The sequence below is a fragment of the Triticum dicoccoides genome, chromosome 2B (genome assembly GCF_002162155.2).
Source record: "Triticum dicoccoides isolate Atlit2015 ecotype Zavitan chromosome 2B, WEW_v2.0, whole genome shotgun sequence".
NCBI lineage: Eukaryota > Viridiplantae > Streptophyta > Magnoliopsida > Poales > Poaceae > Triticum > Triticum dicoccoides.
Window position 1 is genome coordinate 33,971,907 of NC_041383.1, and position 24,087 is coordinate 33,995,993.

Below are 24,087 nucleotides of genomic sequence, written 5' to 3' on the forward strand. Positions count from 1 at the left end.
CTTATGAATTTATTTGCTAAGAGTGTTTCTTCTGATCCCAATAATATGCCTTTATCTACCTTGATTGAGAATAATAATGAATCTATGGATGTGAATTTTGTTGGTAGGAATAGTTTTGGAAACAATGCATATAGAGGGAATTATAATCCTAGGCCTTATCCTAGTAATCCTTTTAATAATTATGGAAATTCCTACAACAACTCTGATGGAAATTTTAATAAGATGCCTTCTGAATTTGAGAGTAGTGTTAGAGAGTTTATGAATTCACAAAAGAATTTTAATGCTTTGCTTGAAGAGAAATTACTTAAAGTTGATGATTTGGCTAGGAATGTTGATAGCATTTCTCTTGATGTTGATTCTTCAAAGCTTAGATCTATTCCTCCTAAGCATGATATGAATGTGTCTCTCAAAGCTATGAGAATTTCCATTGATGAGTGCAAAGAAATAACTGCTAGGATGCGTGCTTCTAAAGATGCCTTTATTAAAGCGTGTTCTTCTAATTCCTATGAAAATCAAGATGAAGATCTAAAAGTTATTGATACGTCCCCTATTAAATATTTGTTTTGCAATATGAATCTTGATGAAACTGAATATGATCTTCCTTTACCTAGAAGGCGTTCTAAGAATTCGGAGTTTTTAGATCTTAATGATGAAATTGAAGAAAGGGGGATTGAAATAAATAAAAACCGTGATGTTGCTAAACCCACTATTTTGGATCCCAAGGAATTTAATTATGGAAATTGCTCTTTGACAGGTTGTATTTCCTTGTTGCAATCCATGCTAGATAGTCCTAATGCTTATAGTCAAAATAAGGCCTTTACCGAACACATTGTTGATGCCTTGATGCAATCTTATGAAGAAAAGCTTGAGTTGAAAATTTCTATCCCTAGGAAACTCCATGATGAGTTGGAACCTACTACTAAAATTAAAATTAAAAATTATGAGTTTCATGCTTTGTGTGATTTGGGTGCTAGTGTCTCTAATTTTCCCAAAACTTTGTGTGATTTGCTAGATTTCCATGATTTTGATGATTGCTCCCTAAACTTGCATCTTGCGGATTCCACTATTAAAAAGCCTATGGGAAGAATTAATGATGTTCTTATTGTTGCAAATAGGAATTATGTGACCGTAGATTTTATCGTTCTTGATATAGATTGCAATCCTTCATGTCCTATTATTCTTGGTAGACCTTTCCTTAGAACGATTGGTGCAATTATTGATATGAAGAAAGCAAATATTAGATTCCAATTACCTTTAAAGAAAGGCATGGAACACTTTCCTAGAAAGAAAAGAAAATTACCATATGAATCTATCATGAGAGCCACTTATGGATTGCCTACCAAAGATGGCAATACCTAGATCTATCCTTGCTTTTATGCCTAGTTAGGGGCATTAAACGATAGCGCTTGTTGGGAGGCAACCCAATTTTATTTTGTGTTTTTTGTTTCTGGTTCTGGTTAGGAATAAATAATCCATCTATCCTCTGTTTAGATGTGGTTTTATCTTTTAATTAGTGTTTGTGCCAAGTTGGACCTATTGGATCTTCTTGGATGATAGTTTTTTGATCTTGCTGTAATTTCCAGAATCTTTGTGCTCAGTGCCTGAATTGTTAAAAATCACCAGAACATGATAAATTACTTATTCCAATTGCTGCTGATCAATAAACAAATTTTCCAGATCGTCTAATTTTGGTAGATTTTGTTTTGGGTTTCAAAGTTTGCGTTAGTTACAGATTACTACAGACTGTTCTGTTTTTGACAGATTCTGTTTTGCGTTTATTGTTTGCTTATTTTGATGAATCTTTGGTTAGTAAAATAGTTTATGTTCCATAGAGAAGTTGGAATACAGTAGGTTTAACACCAATATAAATAAATAATGAGTTCAATACAGTACCTTAAAGTAGTCTTTTGTTTTCTCTCTCTAACGGAGCTCACGAGATTTCTATTGATTTTTGTGTTGTGAAGTTTTCAAGTTTTGGGTGAATTCTTTTGATGGATTATGGAACAAGGAGTGGCAAGAGCCTAATCTTGGGGATTCCCATGGCACCCCCAATATAATACAAGTACACCAAAAAGTCAAAGCTTGGGGATGCCCCGGAAGGCATCCCCTCTTTCATCTACTTCCATCGGTAATTTACTTGGAGCTATATTTTTATTCACCAACATGATATGTGTTTTTCTTGGAGCGTCTTGTATTATTTCAGTCTTTGCTTGTTAGTTTACCACAATCATACTTTCTGTACAAACCTTTTGAGAGAGCCATACATGATTTGGAATTTAATAGAATACTCTATGTGCTTCAATTATATCTTTTGAGCTTGATAGTTTGCTCATAGTGCTTCACTTATATCTTTCTGAGCGTGATAATTTTTGCTCTAGTGCTTCACTTAGATCTTTTAGAGCACGGTGGTGGATTTGTTTTAAAGAAACTTGATCTCTCATGCTTCACTTAGATTATTTTTAGAGTCGTTAATAGCATGGTAATTTGCTTAATGTTAATATACTTGGTGTTCAAGATATGTGAAACTTTCTTTTGAGTGCGTTGAATACTAAGATAAGTTTGATGCTTGATAATTGTTTTGAGATATGGAGGTAATAATATCAAAGTCATGCTAGTTGAGTAGTTGTGAATTTGAGAAATGCTTGTGTTGAAGTTGGTAAATCCCGTAGCATGCACATATGGTTAAAGTTGTGTAACAAATTTGAAACATGAAGTGTACCTGGCTTGTGCATCCTTATGAGTGGCGGTCAAGGACGAGCGATGGTATTTTCCTACCAATCTATCCCCCTAGGAGCATGCGGGTAGTACTTGATTTTTGATGACTTCTAAATTTTTGCAATAAGTATATGAGTTCTTCTGACTAATGTTGAGTCCATGGATTATACGCACTTTTACCTTTCCGCCATTGCTAGCCTCTTCGGTACCGTGCATTGCCCTTTCTCACATTGAGAGTTGGCGCAAACTTCGCCGGTGCATCCAAACTCCGTGATACGATACGCTCTATCACACATAAACCTCCCTATATCTTCCTCAAAACAGCCACCATACCTACCTATTATGGCATTTCCATAGCCATTCCGAGAGATATTGCCATGCAAGTTTCCACCGTTCCGTTCATCATTATTATGACATACATTACTTTTGTCATATTGCCATTGCATGATCATGTAGTTGATATCGTATTTGTGGCAAAGCCACCATGCATTATTTTTCATACATGTCACTCTTGATTCATTGCACCATCCCGGTACACCGCCGGAGGCATTCATATAGAGTCATACCTTGTTCTAGTTTCGAGTTGTAATCCTCATGTTGTAATCAATAGAAGTGTGATGATCATCATTATTAGAGCATTGCCCAAAAAAAAGAGAAAGGCCAAAAAAAAGGAAGGCCCAAAAAAAGAGAAAAGAAAAGGGCAATGCTACTATCTCTTTTTCCACACTTGTGCTTCAAAATAGCACCATGTTCTTCATGTAGTGAGTCTCATATTTTGTGCTTCAAAGTAGCACCTCGTTCTTGATGTAGTGAGTCTCATATATTGTGCTTAAAAGTAGCACCATGTTTTTCATATAGTGAGTCTCGTAAGTTATCTTTTTCATACTAGTGGGAATTTTTCATTATAGAACTTGGCTTGTATATTGCTACGATGGGCTTCCTCAAATGCCCTAGGTCTTCATGAGCAAGCAAGTTGGATGCACACCCACTCTTTTGTTGAGCATTCATATCTCTAGTGCATCCGTTGCATGGCAATCCCTACTCCTCATGTTGTCATCAATTGATGGGCATCTCCATAGCCCGTTGATTATCCTCGTCAATGTGAGACTTTCTCCATTTTGTCTTCTCCACACAATCCCCATCATCATATTCTATTCCACCCATAGTGCTCTATCCATGGCTCACGCTCATGTATTGCGTGAAGGTTGAAAAAGTTTGAGATTATTTAAGTATGAAACAATTGCTTGGCTTGTCATCGGGGGTATAGAAGTTGGGAACATCTTTGTGTGACGAAAATGAAGCATAGCCTACCTATATGATTTTGTAGGGATGAACTTTCTTTGGCCATGTTATTTTGAGATGACATAATTATTTTGATTAGTGTGCTTGAAGTATTATTATTTTTATGTAAATATGAACTTTTGTCTTGAATCTTTCGGATCTGAATATTCATATCACAATTAAGAAGATTTACATTGAAATTATGCCAAAGTATCACTCCGCATCAAAAATTCTCCTTTTATCATTTACCTACTCGAGGACGAGCATGAATTAAGCTTGGGGATGCCTGATACGTCTCCAACGTATCTATAATTTTTGATTGCTCCATGCTACTTTATCTATTGTTTTGGACTATAATGGGCTTTATTTTCCACTTTTATATTATTTTTGGGACTAACCTATTAACCGGAGGCCCAGCCCAGAATTGCTGTTTTTTTGCCTATTTCAGTGTTTCGAAGAAGCGGAATATCAAACGGAGTCCAAACGGAATGAAACCTTCGGGAACGTGATTTTCTCACCAAACGTGATCCAGGAGACTTGGACCCTACTCCAAGAAGTAACAGAGGCGGTCACGAGGGTGGGGGGCGCGCCCTCCCCCCCTAGGCGCACCCCCTGCCTCGTGGGCCCCCTGACGCTCCACTGACGTACTCCTTCCTCCTATATATACCTACGTACCCCCAACAGATCGGGGACAGAGACAAAAACCTAATTCCACCGCCGCAACTTTCTGTATCCGCGAGATCCCATCTTGGGGCCTGTTCCGGAGCTCCGCCGGAGGGGGCATCTCCCATGGAGGGCTTCTACATCATCACCATAGCGCCTCCGATGAAGTGTGAGTAGTTTACTTCAGACCTTCGGTTCCATAGTTAGTAGCTAGATGGCTTCTTCTCTCTTTTTGGATCTCAATACAATGTTCTCCCCCTCTCTCGTGGAGATCTATTCGATGTAATCTTCTTTTTGCGGTGTGTTTGTTGAGACCGATGAATTGTGGGTTTATGATCCAGCTTATCTATGGAAAATATTTGATTCTTCTCTGAATTCTTTTATGTATGATTGAGTTATCTTTGCAAGTCTCTTTGAATTATCCATTTGGTTTGGCCAACTAGATTGGTAGTTCTTGCAATGGGAGAAGTGCTTAGCTTTGGGTTCAATCTTGCGGTGACCTTACCCAGTGACAGAAAGGCTTGCAAGTCATGTATTGTATTGTTGCCATTGAGGATAACAAGATGGGGTATTTATCATATTGCATGAATTTATTCCTCTACATCATGTCATCTTGCTTAAGACGTTACTCAGTTTTTAACTTAATACTCTAGATGCATGCTGGATAGCCCTCGATGAGTGGAGTAATAGTAGTAGATGTAGAATCGTTTCGGTCTACTTGTCACTGACGGGATGCCTATATACATGATCATTGCCTGGATAACCTCATAACTATGCTAAATTCTGTCAATTGCTCAACAGTAAGTCCACCCATCGTAGAATACTTATGCTCTTGAGAGAAGCCACTAGTGAAACCTATGGCCCCCGGGTCTATTCTCATCATATCAATCTATATCACTTTATTTACTTGCTTTGTTTTACTTTCCCTTTTACTTTTTACTTTGCATATATCTATCAAAAATACCAAAAATATTATCTCTATCAGATCTCACTCTCGTAAGTGACCGTGAAGGGATTGACGACCCCTAAGCATTGGTTGTGAGTTACTATCGTTTTGTGTAGGTACGAGGGACTTGTGCATGGTCTCCTACTGGATTGATACCTTGGTTCTCAAAAACCGAGGGAAATACTTATGCTACTGTGCTGCATCATCCTCTCCTCTTCGGGGAAATCCAACGCAAGCTCGAGACGTAGCAGAGGCTCACTAGGGACATGTTATGGTCTATGTATTCACACATGTATTACGATTTCCGGATAACACAATTATAGCATGAATAATAGACAATTATCAGGAAAAGGAAATATAATTACCATCATTTTATTATTGCCTCTAGGGCATATTTCCAACAATAGTATCATGCATATGATACTTTTGTATGATACTACATCTGTAATTCATAGTATCATGTGTTGGTATCATAGGATAGTTTATTTATTGTCATGCATGACACATAGTAGCACATCATTTAATATGATAGTACAGTATCATATTATGATACTCAACTCCCTCTTTTCTTCATTTAATTCGACGTCACCTCATCAAGATTGCATAGTTGGCATGCATGATACTACTCCCATTACAAGCAGCCTTACTTGCTCCTACAGATGCTAAGCTTGCCACATAGGCATAAAGTCTGATGTGGCAAGTTAATCAAGACGAGAGAGACTAGTTTGGTGACCCAAGGAAGAAACGGTGCTAAGCATGTGTACCTAGGTGTAAAGACCATTTTGAGTCTATAGCTAATTAAATGAAGCAAACTTAGCAACACCATTTCATTGGAAGAGGTCACTCCTTGGCAAATGCAATAAATACTAGTACTCCCTGTGTCCCATAATATAAGAATGTTTTTGGCACTACACTAGTGTCAAAAACATTCTTATATTATGGGACGGAGGGAGTACGAAGAAAGAGATAGAGAGGAGTAAAATAAATAAATACACTTATAGCCAACCTTGTTGTAGTATGAGTGACTAAGTGATGACTATATATGACATGCCAACATCAGATAGCCTAACGCACCGTGTTGAATCTCCAAGGGCGCGACCGCGTGAGCGACGCGATGGTCGTGGTAGGCGCGACCATGATACGGGCTTCTGGCAGCCCTTGGATCTGAATCAAACGGTCGCATGCTAAGTTGCTAAAAATTTGCAGAATAACCCTCCAAGATAGGATATTCACCCATAGGTATAGAATCACGCCATGCAACCGTTCAATCTCAGATCCAAGGGCTCTCGGAAGCCCGTATCATGGGACAATGGGAAGCCACTACCCTGCCGTTCGCACGCTGGCAGTTCGCTCCTACTCGTCCCCGCACGTCCTTCAATACTACGGTGGTTCACTCCTAGTCGTCCCATCCATTCACATTACGGCAGTTCCACTAATCCTAACCCTCCTCCCAAATCCATGGCGTCCCAAATCTCCACGATCGGCGGTGAGTACAAGGTTAGAACAATCACCGGCGATGAGTTTGACGTCATCTACACCCGTTCTTCCGCGACGGTGAAAGGATGCCTTTCTCGCTTCAGACGCATGTTCGAAGACTCAGATGATGAGCGGGTCGCTGGGCTAGATGTTGAGTACACCACAGTCCTGGGACGAGAGAAGGATCTAAAGGACGAAGAGAGGAAGAAGCCCGCCATGATCCAGGTTTGCGTGCATGACTTATGCTTGGTCTACCACATATGCCATGCCGACGTTGAATGCCTGGATTTTAAGGACTTCCTCGAGAGCAACCTAGTTAAATTCGTTACTGTAGACTTTGGTAACGACAAAGAAGTCCTGGGTCGGATAGGCCTCGTTGTAGGCAACACCTTCGACCCCAGAAGAATCGGCTGGTGTCCTCTCGTCAGCCTTCAATGCTGACTCTGGCAGGAGCCATGGTTCATCCTTTGTACGGTAAACTGGAGAAACCTCCATACACGTTTCATCGTTATGCATGGCCGCGGAATGTACTAGATATAGACCACATCCACTATGCTGCAATGGATGGCTACCTTTGTTTCAATATCTACAAGGGTTGGATGAAGAGCAAGAGCCAGGTGTGCGGTTCAAGCAAAGAAGTATCGGCCAAGAGGAAGAGGGACAAGGACGAAGTCGAGGACGAGGACGAGGACTCCGAGTAAGGTGGTAGTGTCGTTGCTCATGGTGGTTCTAATGCAGTGTCTCCGGAATAGTTGCAAAGTTTAATTTCAGGTGTGCTTAATTTAATTTGAGGGATGTGTTGTGCTGAGCCCCCAGTAGAACTATGTTATGTTTCTTCTTGTTACTTTAACTCTTTAGTACATACATACTAGTACTTCTTACATTTCATCTTTTAGTCGGTATAGTACTACCACTCGTTTCTTCACATTATATACGTACAATATATATGGCCAACATCATATAGCCAGCAGTTTAGTTGTCAAAGAATTTTAGGGTGCTTAGTTTTGTCAAAGAATTCCAGGATGCCTAGTTTTATTTGAGGGGTGAGTTGTGTTGGACAACATTAGTGAGACTAGCCTTTTTAATAGTACCATATGCATAATTTGGCGACGAGCGCTCTCTATATGTACCACCTTTTTTTTAATTTCAAGTTTTGCTCCATGGTGCAATCCATCGATACTAATGTTGTACAAAAGTATACATCTTTTTAAAGGCTTGAGGGCGGGGCAGTCTAGCTCGGTCGGTTTCACGAGAGGCGAGGGCCTTTGTGATTTGACGACTCATTACTACTGTCAAATCAAATAGTACTGCACCGCCCGCTGCACGCCCGTCGCCTCCATTAAACCCCCCCGTTAAACCCGCATGCAAACCGAGAATCCTACTCCGGCCACACGTCCGTTCATGAGCGGGCCGGAATTAAACGCAACACCGGCCGAGCTCCTCCCGTCCTCCCTCAGTTTAAATGAGGCCAGACGCCAGCCAAGCTCCTACCGTCCGCCCTCTATTTACACGAGGCCAGACAGACAGCGGGCAAGAATAGTACCCCTCCGCCACTCCCCCATATCCTCTTTCACCATTTTCTCCACTCTTCTGATGGCTTCCGATGAGCCGTTCTCCGGCATATTACCCAGCTGGGTGGCCCGCCGAGCCCTCCTGTCGGTGCGAGGACGACACCTATGGGATCACGAGAATACCTACTACGGTTGCGGGGCGCGGGGTTGTGAGAAGGGCGGATCGAACAGATAGCCCACGGGTTCTTTATCCAGGTTCAGGCCGCGAGGATGCTTCAAACCCTACTCCTACTTTGGTGGTTTGTTTATCTGTGTTCTCGGGTTAGCAATGGGGCGTGAGGAGCTCCAAAAAGCCGAATCCCCCCTGGTCGCCTCGGGCCTCCTTTTATAAGGAAAGGGGTTACCACAGTGGCACACAGGAGGTGGAAAGGGTACAGTGATGTGAGTTTAACCCTCGCATTACATGACAAGGCACATTTAATGCGTCTCGCTTAGGTGTCCTTGCTTTATCGGGGACGGGGGAGAGCCCAGTCTCGTCCATCGCCGCTCCCTTTCGTGTTGACACGCGCCCTAGCCAGCGGTGCCCGTGGTGCCATGTAGGTAGGCAGGCAGCTGAGGTGGCGCAGCGCTGGGTCTCCACGAAGATCCTCTCGCCGCCACGTAGGTGCCTGCCCAACTGGTTGGGTCGACAACTGCATGCGAACGGTGGTAGAGGTTTGGATTGACGTGGGCCTGATGGTGGCCCTACGGGTGTCCTTGGCAAGCGCCTCGCCGTAGCCCCGGCAAGGGTCTTGCCGGGGCCCCGGCAAGGGTCTTTCTGTGGCGCCTGCCGTCATCCCCGGCAAGGATCTCGCCGGGGGCCTTGTGCTCCTCCTTGGCTGGGATCCCACCAAGGGTCGCCATCTTCTATAGTGTGTATTTGATCTTGAATGTCTTCAGAAAGATCTGCATGCCACCACAGGGATGTCTCCCGAATCCTTGCCCCATTGGGGCAGTGGACTCAAGGGTGATTCGCTCCATAGGTGTGGGTCGAGCTGCCACGACAAGGGTCTTGCCGGGTTTGCTAAAACCGCCCCCGGCAAGGATCTTGCCAGGGGAGTCCGCTTCATCCCCTTTGCTCTTTGTGGTCTTGGTATTGGCGTCGTTCTACTCCTTTCAAGCTCCGGCCTTACCTTGGCTCACCTCCCTTGCCTTGCTCAGTGCGGTGGTGTCCGTGGCTCAGACTGCCCGTGCACAGTTATAGGGGTACAAAAAGTGTACCCCTCTTTTTGTACATCGACAGGAGCCCCCAGGCCTGGGCCACACGTAAGCGCAATCGCGTTGTTGGGCTAGGCCCATAAACGGTGCACGGGCAGGTGGGGTAGTTTTTACCGCGGTAAGTTTCTTCGCGTGCTGCGCTTCCCATGCCTCACACGCGTGGCTCGGCGTGGGGAGGCGTGCGTGACGTGGGCGTCATGCGTGGGGCTGAGGTCTGCGTGCATGCACCACGTCGTAGTAAAAGGGGGCGGTTCGCGCCTTCCCCATAAACGGAGGGAGGCGTGGAGGCTCGGCCCATTTACTGAATGGGGCCGGGGCGTGGTCTTCAAGGCGCCCACTCCCCACGATCACGGGGTGGGGAGAGGTCGCCTCACCCGTCGCCTTGGTCCTGCATGCCTGCCACGTGGTTATCACGCGCTCAGGGCGGCGAACGGTGGAGGCGGGGAACCGGGCTGTCGCGGGCCGGGGCAGCGGGTTGGTCCCAGTTCCCTGCGCCTTCCGCGTCTTTATAAAGAGCGGGGGGAAGGAAATGGCATCCCGCACTCTTCCATCTTCTCTTTCCTTCAGCTTCAGCTCCCCCCTTCCCTCCATCCGCCATGGAGAGAGGGAATCCTGGCTCTTCAACGTTGGCGGCGAGGGTCGCCGCTCGACAACGCATCCTCCCTTCTCCTTTACCCGCAGTGGCAGAGCCGGCCGCGAGGGGAAGGGGGAGGGGCGAGGCCGTGGGCGAGGTCGTGGGCGAAGCCGAGGCGCTCAGGGAAGAGGAGAACGGGGAGGCGCGCCGGTCTTGCCTTCGCCAGTAGTCCCTCCCCCCATGGAGGGCCATGTTGGGGATGACCCTTGCGAGTTCTTCGTCAGACTGCGCTGGCCGCCTCGCCGTCATCTTCGTCTCCCGACTCCATTCGCGAGCGAGATGGAGCTGGATCCGCCGGAGTCATTGCGGTTGCACATGAGGGGCTGTTGTATCAGTGGTACGCAAGCTCGCGTTGACTTTCCAGCCCCTCACGTGATGTATCTTGGCCGAGGGTGGAAGATGTTCGCTCATATCCACCGCTTGACGGCGGGGCTCAGCCTCCATTTCAAGCTGATGGAGGACGGCCTCCTCTCCGTCAAGGTCTTCGGGTGCTTCGGGACTCGGGCAAGGTGCTGCATGGAGAGCTCTTCTAATAGCGAAGACTCCTCCTCGGGCGGGAGTGACAAGGAGGACAACAGCAGCAACGACGAGGGTAGCAGGCGGCAGGATGATGGGTCCGACTAGGCGTCGGGCGCCGCTCCGTGCGGCATCGGCGATCCCATCATCCGTGTCGCTGGCTTCCTGAACTTCTCGGGGTCGTCTCCTTGGGCGGCTGGCCTTGGGAGGCTGCGGAAGAGGAAGAGGGCGGGTGGCAAGGCCGTCAAATCGGAGTACATGGGCTCCGACGCCTTCGATGCATGCTGACATCCTGCCGCCTTGTCTTCTAGCTCTGCTTCCGGTGCCGCCATCACCATCCAGCCTTCGGACGGTCACTGAGATGTTATCTTTGTGCCTCCTGCCACCCGTAGCTCGCCCAGGCGCCTCTTTTGTCGTTTTCGCCTCCTTGACCCGCCTCCTGAGGAGAGGGACAAGAAAGGGGTTACGGGCACCTTATCTCTTTTTAGTTTGTAAGCCTTTAGGCCTTAGCTGAATTTAAAACTTGTAATCCCACCATTCATGTTTTTCATTCCCCATGGACTGTACCTGAGTGGAATATTTTTAATGAGAAAGGGATGCTTGCCGAGCCATTTGTTTGCGGGTAGAACCCACGACAAGGAGTAAATCCTTGATATCCCAAGATAAACATTTCTTTGCCCGGCAACAGGCTCCGCCATCTTCCCGCTTCGATCGACCTTCCTCGTGCTTTTGGCGAAGGCAGGGCTGAGGTGGGTTCGGGCTCCTCGTTTCATCCTTTTGCTGCCGCGACTACGACCAACCCTGGCCCCAGGAACGAGCCCTAGGGCCTAGAGTTTTTAGGGGAGCACGGTAGCTTTGGGAAAAAACGAGGTTTCACATACCTCAGTCCATAAGGGAATGCATGATAAGGGATGAAGAACTTATCTGAAGCTGTAGCCCCGGCAGCTCTGGTTTGCCGTGCGTGAATCTTTGTACTTGCAGCCCCCGGAAATACTGGCTTGCCGGGGTCTAGACGCCGGTCTGTCCCTCTTTTCTTTTTCGTCCTCAGGTGATCCAGCAAGGATATTTGTGAGTCCTGTGAACCAAAGAAGACAAAAGAACAGCAAAGAGACGCACACTCGAGCTCTAAGCTAGGTGTTAGTCGCCGCTAAGCACTATCAACCCTAACCATGGACGAGACTTGACCTAGCATTAAAGGTATAACTTAGGGCGCCAGTGCTTCATTTATTTATGCTCAGGGTCTGAGCCTGGCTTTGTACAAAGGGTTACATGCATTATCGGCAATGCTCATACAAAAGGTGGCTTGCCGGGGGGCCCGGCAAGCCGCGCCTCACGGGTAAAACTTGCGAAGATGCTCGATGTTCCAGGAGTTACTCACTTGAACAACATCTTCGGTCTCGAGGCGGATTGCGCCGGGCCTGGTGACTCGTATTACCCGATAAGGGCCTTCCCACTTTGGCGTCAACTTGTTGGAATTCTTGGCCGATTGAATGCGCCGAAGGACAAGGTCGCCTTCCTCAAGGCTTCGGGCATGAACCTTGCGGCTATGGTTGCGGCGCAAGGCTTGCTGGTAGCGTGCTGCTCTCACAGCCGCCCCGAAGACGATCTTCCTCAAGGAGCACTGTGCCATCTTGCCGCAGTTGCTCTTGCTCAAGCTCGTCATAAGCGAGCACTCGAGGTGACCCGTATATGAGTTCAGTGGGGAGAACTGCTTCTGCCCTGTATACCAGGGCAAAAGGTGTCTGGCCGGTGGCTCGATTTGGCGTCGTCCTGATCGACCAAAGAACCGCCAGCAACTCATCAATCCAGTGCCTTCCACTCTTGTGCAGCCTGTCAAAGGTCTTAGTCCTTAAGCCTCACAGTACTTCAGCATTTGCCCTCTCAGCTTGCCATTGCTTCGCGGGTGAGCAACAAAAGCGAAACAGACTTTGCTGCCAAGGTCTCGGGTATATTGCATGAAGCTGTGGCTTGTGAACTGTGTGCCGTTGTCGGTGATAACCCTGTTGGGTACACCAAAATGGCACACTAGTTCCTTGAAGAACTTGACGGGCGACTGAGCTGTGACCTTCCTCACTGCCTCCACCTCTGGCCACTTTATGAACTTGTCAATTGCAACGTACAAGTATTCAAAGCCCCCGACAGCACGGGGAAAGGGGCCCAGTATGTCGAGCCCCCAGACCGAGAAGGGCCAGGAGAGAGGAATGGTTTGAAGGGCTTGAGCTGGCTAATGAAGCTTCTTTGAATGGAACTGACACGCTTCACACCTGGTGACTAGTGTCGTCGCATCCTGGAGGGCGGTGGGCCAGAAGAAGCCTTGCTGGAATGCCTTGCCGGCAAGGGCCCTTGACCCAATGTGGGATCCACATACGCCTCCGTGTATCTCCGCCAACAGCTCCAGTCCTTCCTCTCGAGGGATACACTTCAATTTCACACCGTTCGGCCTCTTTCTGTATAGGACGTCATCGACGAACTGGTACATGGCAGAGCGACGGGCTACTTTCTCCGCTTCTTCCTACTCGTCAGGAAGCTCCCCTGTTTGGAGGAATCGGACGGTATGCTGTACCCATGCTGGAGCCTGGGGCTCGACGGCGAGGGCAAAAGGCATTTCCTCCACCATAGGAGCGGCTGTCTCGACGGCAAGAGCTTGACGCTCCGCCGGAGCCAGGCGTCCCATGGCGGGCTCAGTGTCCTCGACAACATCCTTGCCAGCGGCTCCGGGGCGCTCGGCGGGAAAGTACTTGCCAGACCCTGATTTCCTCCTCTTATTCTGCTCTGTCGATGGATCAACGGATGGCTGAGTTAGCTGAAGCACAAAGATACCTAGTTCCACAGGTAGCCTAAGGGCAGCGTGTTTTGACAGGTAATCAGCGATATCATTCTCCGCTCGCAGAACATGTTCAGCCTGTATGCCATCGAAACGCTCTTCCAACTTTCTCACTTCATCGACGTAGGCCTTCATCAACGGGCTTTGGTAATCCTTGTTGACTTGCTTGACGACAAGCTGCGAGTCCCCCCTGACAATGAGTTTCTTGATTCCGAGGTCCGCCGTGATCCTAAGACCGGTAAGTAGCCCTTCGTACTCTGCAGTATTATTGTTTGACGCCTCCCTGGGGAAGTGCATCTGGATCACGTACTTGAGGTGCTCTCCGGTGGGTGCGACAAGCAGTACGCCAGCCCCGACGCCTTGTAAGGAGAAAGCTCCATCAAAGTACATGATCCAATCACAACTTGCTTCCTTGCTGGGGAGAGCAGTCTCTTGGGCTTCTTCGTCAAGCGTTGCGGTCCATTCTGCATGAACTCCACTAGGACTCGGCTCTGAATCGTCGAGGTACTTTCAAACTTGAGGCCAAAGCTGGATAGCTCCAGTGCCCATCCCACAATTCTTCCCATTGCATCCGGATTGTGCAATATCTGCTGCAGAGGGAAGCGAGTGACAACAGTAATCTCGTGTGCCTGGAAGTAGTGACGCAGCTTCCTCGAGGCCATAAGAAGGGCGAGGAGCAGTTTCTGCACGCCGGAGTACCTTTATCTAGCCCCCTGCAGGAGGGAACTAACAAAGTAGACCAGGTGCTGCATCATTTTCTTCTTCGGCGGCACGTCAACTGGCTGTGTCGTCTCTGCATTGGTGGTGTCGGGCTCTGCCGCTGCCGTAACCTCGTCGTCAACCTCTCTCTGCGCCACCAGTGCGGTGCTGACCACCTGGTCCGTTGCCGCCAGGTATAGCAGCAACGCCTCCTGCGGCCTAGGTGCAACTAGTATTGGCGCGGAGGAGAGGTACTTCTTCAAACCTTGCAATGTTGCTTCTGCTTCTGGCGTCCACTCCATCGGGCCCGCCTTTTTAGGATCTTGAAAAAGGGAAGGGCGCGCTCGGCAGACTTGGAAATGAACCTGCCCATGGCGGCAACGCAACCAGCAAGCCGACACACATCTTTGATTCGCTTGGGTGCTTCAATCTGCTCTATAGCTTTGATTTTGTCCCGATTGGCCTCTATCCCACATTGTGACACCAAGAACCCGAGAAGCTTGCTTGACGGGACGCCAAAGACGCATTTCTCAGGGTTCAGCTTGAGATTGATCTTGCGCAAGTTTGCAAATGTTTCCTGCAAATCTGGTATGAGGGTTGCCCTGTCCTTGGTTTTGACCACTATGTCATCCATATAAGCTTCCATATTTCTATGGAGCTGGGGTTCAAAACCAATCTGGACCGCCCTTGCAAACGTCGAACCAGCACTCTTCAACCCGAAAGGCATCCGCATGAAACAATACGTACCACATGGGGTGATGAATGCTGTTTTCTCTTCGTCTTCTCTTGTCATGAAGAGCTGGTGGTAGCCGGAGTAGGCGTCGAGGAATGACAGCAGATCACACCCAGCCGTGGAGTCAACAATATGGTCGATGTGCGGGAACGGGAAGGGGTCATTAGGGCAAGCCTTATTGATATCTATGTAATCAGTACACAGTCTCCACTTCCCATTTGCCTTGCGCACCACGACCAGATTGGCCAACCACGTTGGATGGAGCACTCCTCTTACCAAACCCGCTGCTTCTAGTTTCCGGATCTCTTCTGTGATGAACTCTTGTCGTTCCAAAGCTTGCTTTCTGACCTTCTGCTTGACGGGCCACGCATGAGGGCAGACAGCAAGGTGGTGCTCAATCACCTCCCTGGGAACACCGGGGATGTCGGAAGCTTGCCATGCAAACACATCGACATTCGCCCGCAAGAAGGTGACGAGAGCATCTTCCTATTTGTCGTCAAGGTTGGAGCTTATGGTAAAAGCTCCTCCCGTGCCATCCTCATTGACAGAGACCTTCTTGGTTCCCGGCGGTACGGCCCTGGGCTTCTCATTTCCGCCGGTGGAGCTCTCTGGCACGTCCTCGACGGCAGCGCTACACCCTGAAGAGGTGCGCTTGCCGGAGTAGGTGTCCGAGGTCTCACCGGTCTTCTTCTCCTTCTTCCCTCCCGGGGTCCCGGCGGCAGCTGCTGCAACTGCTTGCTGGTATAGTTGGTCAGCGCAAACCAGCGCATCTTTCTTATCGGAGGGGATGGTGACGATTGTCATAGGTCCTGGCATCTTCAGGGTGTTGTAGGCGTAGTGTGACGCCGCCATGAACTTGGTCAGCGCTGGGCGGCCAAGGATCCTGTTGTAAGGCAAGGGGATATTGGCAACATCGAACACGATCCTCTCTGTCCTGATGTTCAGGTCACTTCCAAAAGTCACGGGCAACGTGACCTTTCCCTTGGGTTGGCTTCTTCCCGGGTTGACCCCCTGAAACATGCCCGTATCTTCGAGGTCTCCATCAGGAATCTGCAGTTTCTCGATCACGGCAGGCGAGATCAAGTTCAGACCGGCCCCGCCATCGACTAGCATCTTCGTCAGCTTGAGGTTGCGTATTGTTGGTGAAACCAACAATGGTGTCACATCCCTAGTTCTGGTTTGCAGTAGGCTAGCCCTTCATGTGTGCATCATGTTTAACTTTCAAATGAACTTGAAATGGGGGATGTTCAAACCCTAGCATAAAAAGGAATCCACCAGGTTCAACTAAAATATTTTTCAGTGAACCCAAATGGCCTTCAAATTTTTTCATCATTTTGGAAAATGCTGGAAACAACAACCAGAGGTGATGCACATTTTTGCATGACATTTTGGATTGCCGAATTAACACATATTGTACTTTGAATTTGAGCAAATAAATACTTTAAATACTTTATTGCTCCAATTATTCTGATTTTTGTTGAGGGGCTTTGGAATAATCCTTTTAGTCCCTGAAAAATTTATCAGAAGCAACAAAATTAGTTTGGTTCAAAACCAAATTAAAAAAAATGTCAGAAATAGAAGACAGAAACAAAATAGAGGAAAGGAGAAACTTACCTGGCGTCTCCAGCCGGCCCAGCACTGTGCAGCCCACTTGGCAGCCTAGCCAACTGGCCCAGCCCACCAGAAGCCCCACCGTTTTCAACTTCTGCCAGTAGGCAGAGGCGTGCCGATGCGCGCGTGCCCGAGCTCCACTTCCTGCTTCCACCTCCTGCTTCCCCGGCCCCTTCTAGCGATGCCACGAAGACGCCCCGAAGCCTCGACCCCCTCACCGCGCCAAGAGACGCTGGGAGCCCTGTGGAGCCGCCATCACCGTCGTCTTCACCTCCGGCCGCCCGAGATAGCCGCCGCCCGTACGTCGCCGTCCGGCCTTCTCCGAGCCCGCGTCGACGCCATCTGCAACCACTGTGAGTTCCCGCGTCGAAAACCCCTCTTCCCCGAGCTCGTTACGACCTGTAGCCGTCGCCCCCTTGCCGACCAAATCGCGCTGCCGCCTGAGCTCCTCACTGCCATGGCCACCATCACTTAGAGCCGCAACCGAGCGCACCACCGTGCTTAGCGTGTCTTCGCGCACCCGTAGCCACCAATAGCTCCTCCTCCCGAACACCCTAGTGAGGAACTCGAGCACGGCCAAACCACGACCACCGCAAACCTCGTCGCCGGCGTTGATTCCGGCGACCATCTGGTCCAGCTCCACCACCCAAAGACACGGCTCAGCCCTGGCTCTCCATAGAACCCAACAACGCCCCAAACCATGGCCTGTAGCGAAATCCCGACGATCGCCGCCGCGCGAAATGGTCATCACCGGCGAAACTCCGGTGACTAATGATGTGGACGTCATTAGACGCTAACCCCACCACCTAAGCAACCCTAATAGCCACTGACAGTGGGCCCTACAGCAGGGTCAAACCCAGTCAGCATCGGGTTTGACCGGGTCCAACCCTTGTGTCACTGACGTGTGGACCCCACACGTCATGTTTGACCTGGAACAACCCCGGTTGACCTGCTGACGTCATGCTGCTGTCATGCTGATGCAGTTAATCATTTCTGGAATAAAAATAACCCAGGAAATTCCAGAAAATAGCTTAAACTTCCAAAATTCATAGAAATTCAACCGTAGGTCCAAATCAAATAAGTTATATATGAAAAATGACCAGAGAAATCCAATCTATCCATCTGTACTCGTTTCTTGCATGTTAGAACAACTTATATCTGCTGTTTAGGCCAAATCATATAAATGACATTTAAACCTTCACATATGGAGTCTGAATTTGAACCTAGGGTTCAAACCAACTTCATTTAATCTGGTTTTAGTTGCATTAGCACAAACCACAGCATATTGCCATGTCACATTCATGCATCATATTGTTGCATTGCATTGATTGTGTTTCTTCTTTGTTTGTCGGTGCTTGTCCCCTCTTAGTAGACGTGTACCGACGATGTGATCGATGACACCGATGAAGAGCTATACTATCTTCAGAAGTGCCAGGCAAGCAAACCCCCTTGTTCATTCCGATACAATCCCACTCTCTCGATCCTGCTCTCTTTTACTGCATCATGACAACAATGATACAACTGTTATTTGTTGCGGTAGTTGAACCCCTTTATCCTCTACATGACCTGTCATTGCCACAGTAAATAGATGAAACCCACTAGCATGAGTAGGAGTTGTTTGAGCCCTGATGTGCCTACTCATTCATGCTTGTTGTCATGCCTACTATTGCTTAGAGTTGTGTCAGGTCTGATTCATCGGGGATGAATCGGAGGTGTATGAACATGTCCTACTGTTGAGAGCTAAGTGTGTGAACACGATTTGGTAAAGGTAGCGGTGAGAGGCCATGTAGGAGTACATGGTGGGTTGTCTCATTGCAGCCGTCCTCAGGAATTGAGTTCTGTGTTTGTGATCCATGAACAGCTACTACCACACATTGGGATCCTTAATTGACTCTCTTGACTTATTAATCAACTTGATCTCTGTCCAGGAGTTGCAACTAGTTTCTGGTGTTTGTAGGTAGTGTTAGTAGTCTACCAAGTGGCACCCGCTATAGGTGGGTTTGGGACAGACTAGGCACCGTGGCACGGTGTACCAAGCGTAGATCCACCCGTCGAGGTGTGCTTGGGAGCCCTACACAGATCGTTTGGGGCCGTGAGCGACAGCCCGGTCGGATCTCCTTGCGGATGGATCCCGAATAGGCGATAAACCTGGAAGAGGGACTTCTGTGGTTAGTCAGGTCATGGCCGACACCCTCGCAGGGCTTCCGCTTGAAGGTTGCCGAGTACATGTCGTGTAAACGGCGGTAAGTGGTGAGAGCGTGTGTGAATAAGCACACCCTTGCAGGGTTAATATGATCGATTCGAATAGTCGTGTCCGCGGTAAAGGACTTCTGGGTTACCTGTACAGTTCATAGACAAGTGAAAGTGGATACTCTAAAATGTGGAAGATAAGTGTGAGTGCTATGGATGGCGTTCTCATAGGGAGATGGGAGCGGATCCACGGTGGCGTATTGATATGGTGAATATGTGGACTCGTGTGCGCCACCTCAAAAGAGTTACTTGCAGTCGTAGTTCAGGTTAGCCACTGAGTCAAAGCTGGCTTGCTGTAGTTAAACCCCACCATCCCCTTGTTGATAATGATGCATATGTAGTTAGATCTGATGTAAGTCTTGCTGGGTACATTTGTACTCACGTTGCTTAATTTATGTTTTTTGCAGAGAGACTTCAGTCTCGCTAGTAGTACCGCGTGGACTTCGACGTTTAGCTTGTTACCTCAGCTACGATCTTGTGCCCTCGGCAGGATCTGGTAGATAGTCAGGCTTCTCAGCCTTTTTCATTTGTAGATGTATGTACTCAGACATGTTAAGCTTCCGCGTGTGCTTTGACTTGTTTGCTCTGATTGTTGGGTCATGAGACCCATGATTGTAATATCTCGCTCCTCGGAGTCTATTGAATAAAATACTTGAGTCGTAGAGTCATGTTGTGATGCCATGTTGTATTTCCACATATCGAGCATATTGTGTGTATGTTATTAAAATGCTTGGTATGCGTGGGATCTGACAACCTAGTTGTTTATCCTTGGTAGCCTCTCTTACCGGGAAATGTCTCCTAGTGCTTCCACTGAGCCATGGTAGCTTGCTACTGCTCCGGAACACTTAGGCTGGCCGGCATGTGTCCTTCTTCGATCCTGTGTCTGTCCCTTCGGGGAAATGTCACGCGGTGTCTACCGGAGTCCTGTTAGCCTGCTACAGCCCGGTTTACCGGAGTCCTGCTAGCCTAGTTGCTACCGCCCGGATTCACTCGCTGATGACCAACACGTTCGTTGTTGGGTCATGTATGCCTGTCCCTGTAAGTTAGTACCACTTTGGGTTCACGACTAGCCATGTCAGCCCGGGTTGTTTGTCATATGGATGCTAGCGGCACTATCATATACGTGAGCCAAATCACTACTAGGAAAAGGCCTACTAATGGCGCACCGGTTTTGCCTACTAATGGCGCACTACCGGTGCGCCATTAGTAGCACGCCACTAGAATTTTTTACTAATGGCGCACCACTGGTGCGCCATTAGTAGCACGCCACTAGAATTTTTTACTATTGGCGCACCACTGGTGCGCCATTAGTATCTGGTATACTAATGACGCACCAGGCAGTGCGCCATTAGTATGTAACACCATGCGCCATTAGTATGCCTCCCGGGGGGCCATATGTAACCATGTGCTTTGTCATACTAATGGCGCACTCTGCCTTGATGCGCCATTAGTATCCTTTGGTATACTAATGGCGCACTCTGCCTTGATGCGCCATTAGTATGAATATTTTTTTTTCCTTTTCTGATTTTTGCACATGTTACAAAATATATTATTGGACAGAATATAGACAGCAGCACACATCAACAGCAGATTTATCGAATACAAGAGAAGATTAGTCTCTGAATACAATTCATCATATTAGTCTCCGAATTCAAAAGACCGAATAAAGATAAAACATTACAAGTCTCAAGACCGCGAGTATCGAGTTTGTCTTCACATTACAAGTCGATATCGATCATCTAAACTACCATCACATAAAAGAGAGCTGCGGTCATCACGATGAGCATCATCGTGATCAAACTAGTCTTCATCTGGTTCCTCCAACGCTCCCTCCTCTCTCCCGCTAGATAGCGGGCGTATCTAGATTCGGCCTCCGCCCTAGTGGTGTACCCTTTGTAACTGTTACCGCTGAAATGGTGAACCTGTCTCCGACACTCCTCCCAATCGTTGTAGACTCCGGGAACCTTACCCTTGTACACGACATACGATGACATCTCTATGCACAAGGCAAACAACAGACAACAGATAATACATAAGCAAATATGTAAGTATGCAACAAAAGGATCGGAAGAGAAAAGCAAGACATTAATAGCACGGTTCATGATCCTACTAATAAATAGCATCGATTACATCTAAGTTGAATGACTGTCCAAACCAAAGAGACATACGAATTCATTAAAGTTTAATTACAACATGAGCCAATCAATGTTTCAGAACTACACATCACTACTTTCGACTCGACTCATCGGACAGGAGCGTGGATGAAGCCGTCGTCTATCGTGATGGTCATGAAATCGCGGTCGTTGTCACCCTGCATTTGTAGCGTTCCATCTATCTCATTGTTGGACGGTTGAATCTGAGGTAGAACTGCCCCGAGGTATGAAGGACATCTTGATGGATGATGTCCGCAAACTCCGACTGGATGCGAAAGCATTCTTATCTGAGGTCCGTGTCCTGGGTTGCCGACAACCTCGCGGCCCAATCTTTGAGACTATCTGGTAGAAGAAGTTGATGATGGTCCCTTACAATCGCCCGCATGTGATGGAGGGCGTAGTAGGCATCCTTCTGACCGCCAGGCGGCTGCTTGACGCAGCAGAAATTCGTATTGTGTGAGAAGGTGTGCTTGCCGTACTTACGAACTTCCCTGGTGAAGGTGCCTCCAGATTTGGCGTAGCCGGGGAGAACATCATCAAGAACTTTCTTGACATTTGTGTAGTCTATCTTGGAGTTACGGTTCGGTTCGAAATACGTGGCCATGGAATATTTCGGGCTTAAGAAGATGAGTGTTCAATGTGTGTCACTGCATAGAACACGGAATGTTAGAAAAAAAAGAACGATCCAAATCTAAGAAATCATATGTTACGAGGCGGTTAAGGGATGACTTACTCCGGAAAGTAAGCCACACGGAAGTTATCCTTATCTGGGTCTGCCAGAATGACGCCTTCGAGGTGTGAACTCGCAACTTGGCGGTCCCCAGCGCTGCTCAAGTGCTTTGCACGCATGTAGAAGGGGTCGACTATCACGATGTCCGGGGTCTTGTCTCTAATGATCCGCATCTCCATACTCAGCGAAAATAGCCGAACGAAGGTGTAGTGCAGCGGATGAAGGTTAAACATAGCAAAGATGTCATCAAACCGCAGGACGATCGTACCCCCGATGTCGCCATCCACAAAGCCCTTGCCCTCTGGCACGTTGGCCACGAAAACCGGGTATGACACATCATTCTCTCTGAGATGCCGCTTCTCCAAAGAAAGAACACTATCGTGCAGACTCCGCATAGCACCGGTTGCAGCATTCAGCATATTTGGCGGTAGCATCGCCCTACCCGCCACATGCACCCTCCTCGAGATATCCTTAGGTGAAGGTGGCCCGTCCTGAGCACGGATCGAACTCGGTGCCGGCTGGCTCGCACCGGCGCCCTTGTTAGCCTTTCGCTTTTGTCCCTTCTTCTTGATCTCCTGTAATGGGACCGAGTTCTGCTCGCAGACCGCCTTCTTGAGCGTGTTGGGGCTGATAATGTTTCGCACCTCAGCTATCTGAGGCTCGGTGAAGGCGGGAGCTGGAGGCATGTCCTGAGAACTGAACGCCAGACGACGCCTGTTGCAATTGGATTTCTCCGTCGTACCAGCTAGATCACGGTCGTCTTGGTTGGGTTCTTGAGAACGAGGCCCGCAGAACTCGTCAGTGTACCCATGTTCGGCAAAGTACTTATCAACTTTGGTAAATGTACCATTTTCATTATCGTCGCCGTCCGGATCCTGTGCCATAGGGTTGTCCAGATCCTGTGCCATAGGGATGTCCGGCAGGTCCGGTAGCGTTGCGGCGTTCTTGCCATGGCTTGGCGCCGGCACGACTGGCGGTCTTGTCTGTGGGGTGGTGTCCCCCGCCCCCAAACAAATCTGGCTCCTTGGCCAAAGCAGGGGCCAATTTACGCAGGTGCTGAGGGTCATCTCATCTTCTTCATCGGCTCCAGCGGGTCGAATCAGAGGTAACAGCTCGTCGCAGCCTGGCAGCACCCGAACCACTTCAACCCTATACATTGTGGGTGGCATCGGATTACCGTGGAACATGGGGTTGCCCGGTTGAACGATTCTGCCCTTGGCGACATCGACCAACTCGGCGCCCATGAAGTGTAGAACAGTGCAAGGAACGTCGGCGGTGCCCTGCGAAAACATGTACAGGGCATTAGGGATGCCCAGTCAAAGGCAAGGAGATGAAGTCATCGGCCGAGAGGCTTAGTTACCGTGATGCCGTCGAGCTCGGCTAATGTCGAGGCACCGCCAACGGCGGGCGTGCAACTGACGGAGGGGACGCTTGCTGGCGAGGTGCCGGCCGGCGTACACCCGGGTGCATTAAGCTCCAATGCCCGTGCCGGCGCCGGAGACACGAATACCGCCTCCGCCAGAGACACCAATGGCGCCGCCACCGGAGACACCAATGGCGCCTCCAGAGACACCAATGGCGCCGCCTGCGCGCTGTGCGAGTTGCTGGCCGTGAAGCTGGGAACCGGGGGAGGTCCCTGTTGGCCGCCCGCAATCCACGTTGTCAACCCATGAATCAACGTAGGCACCATGGCGTTGAGCTTCGTTCCCAGTTGTTGTTCCACTTGCTCTTGGAAAAGCTCCGTAATCCGCGCCATTTGTGCCTTGAGTTCTTCAACCTCGCGCGTCTGGCGTTCCGAGATGGTGTTTTTCTCCTTCCGCACACCAGCGGTATAGTATGACCCCCATTTTGTGGACAAGCCTTTGCCGGCCACACGACCAGCTGACGTCGGCTTAGTGAGCTTATCCTTGTTTTTCATTACGTTCAACGCCCTATTTAAAGGGGTGTCGAAAGGGGAGCTCTAAGACGACCCCGCGCTACTGCTTTCAGTGTCCTACGAAAGGAACGTGAACCATTTAGAAATATTGGGGATTAATTAGAGTGCAACCATATGGAGCTAATTACGCGGGGGTGTATTCCTTACCAGAA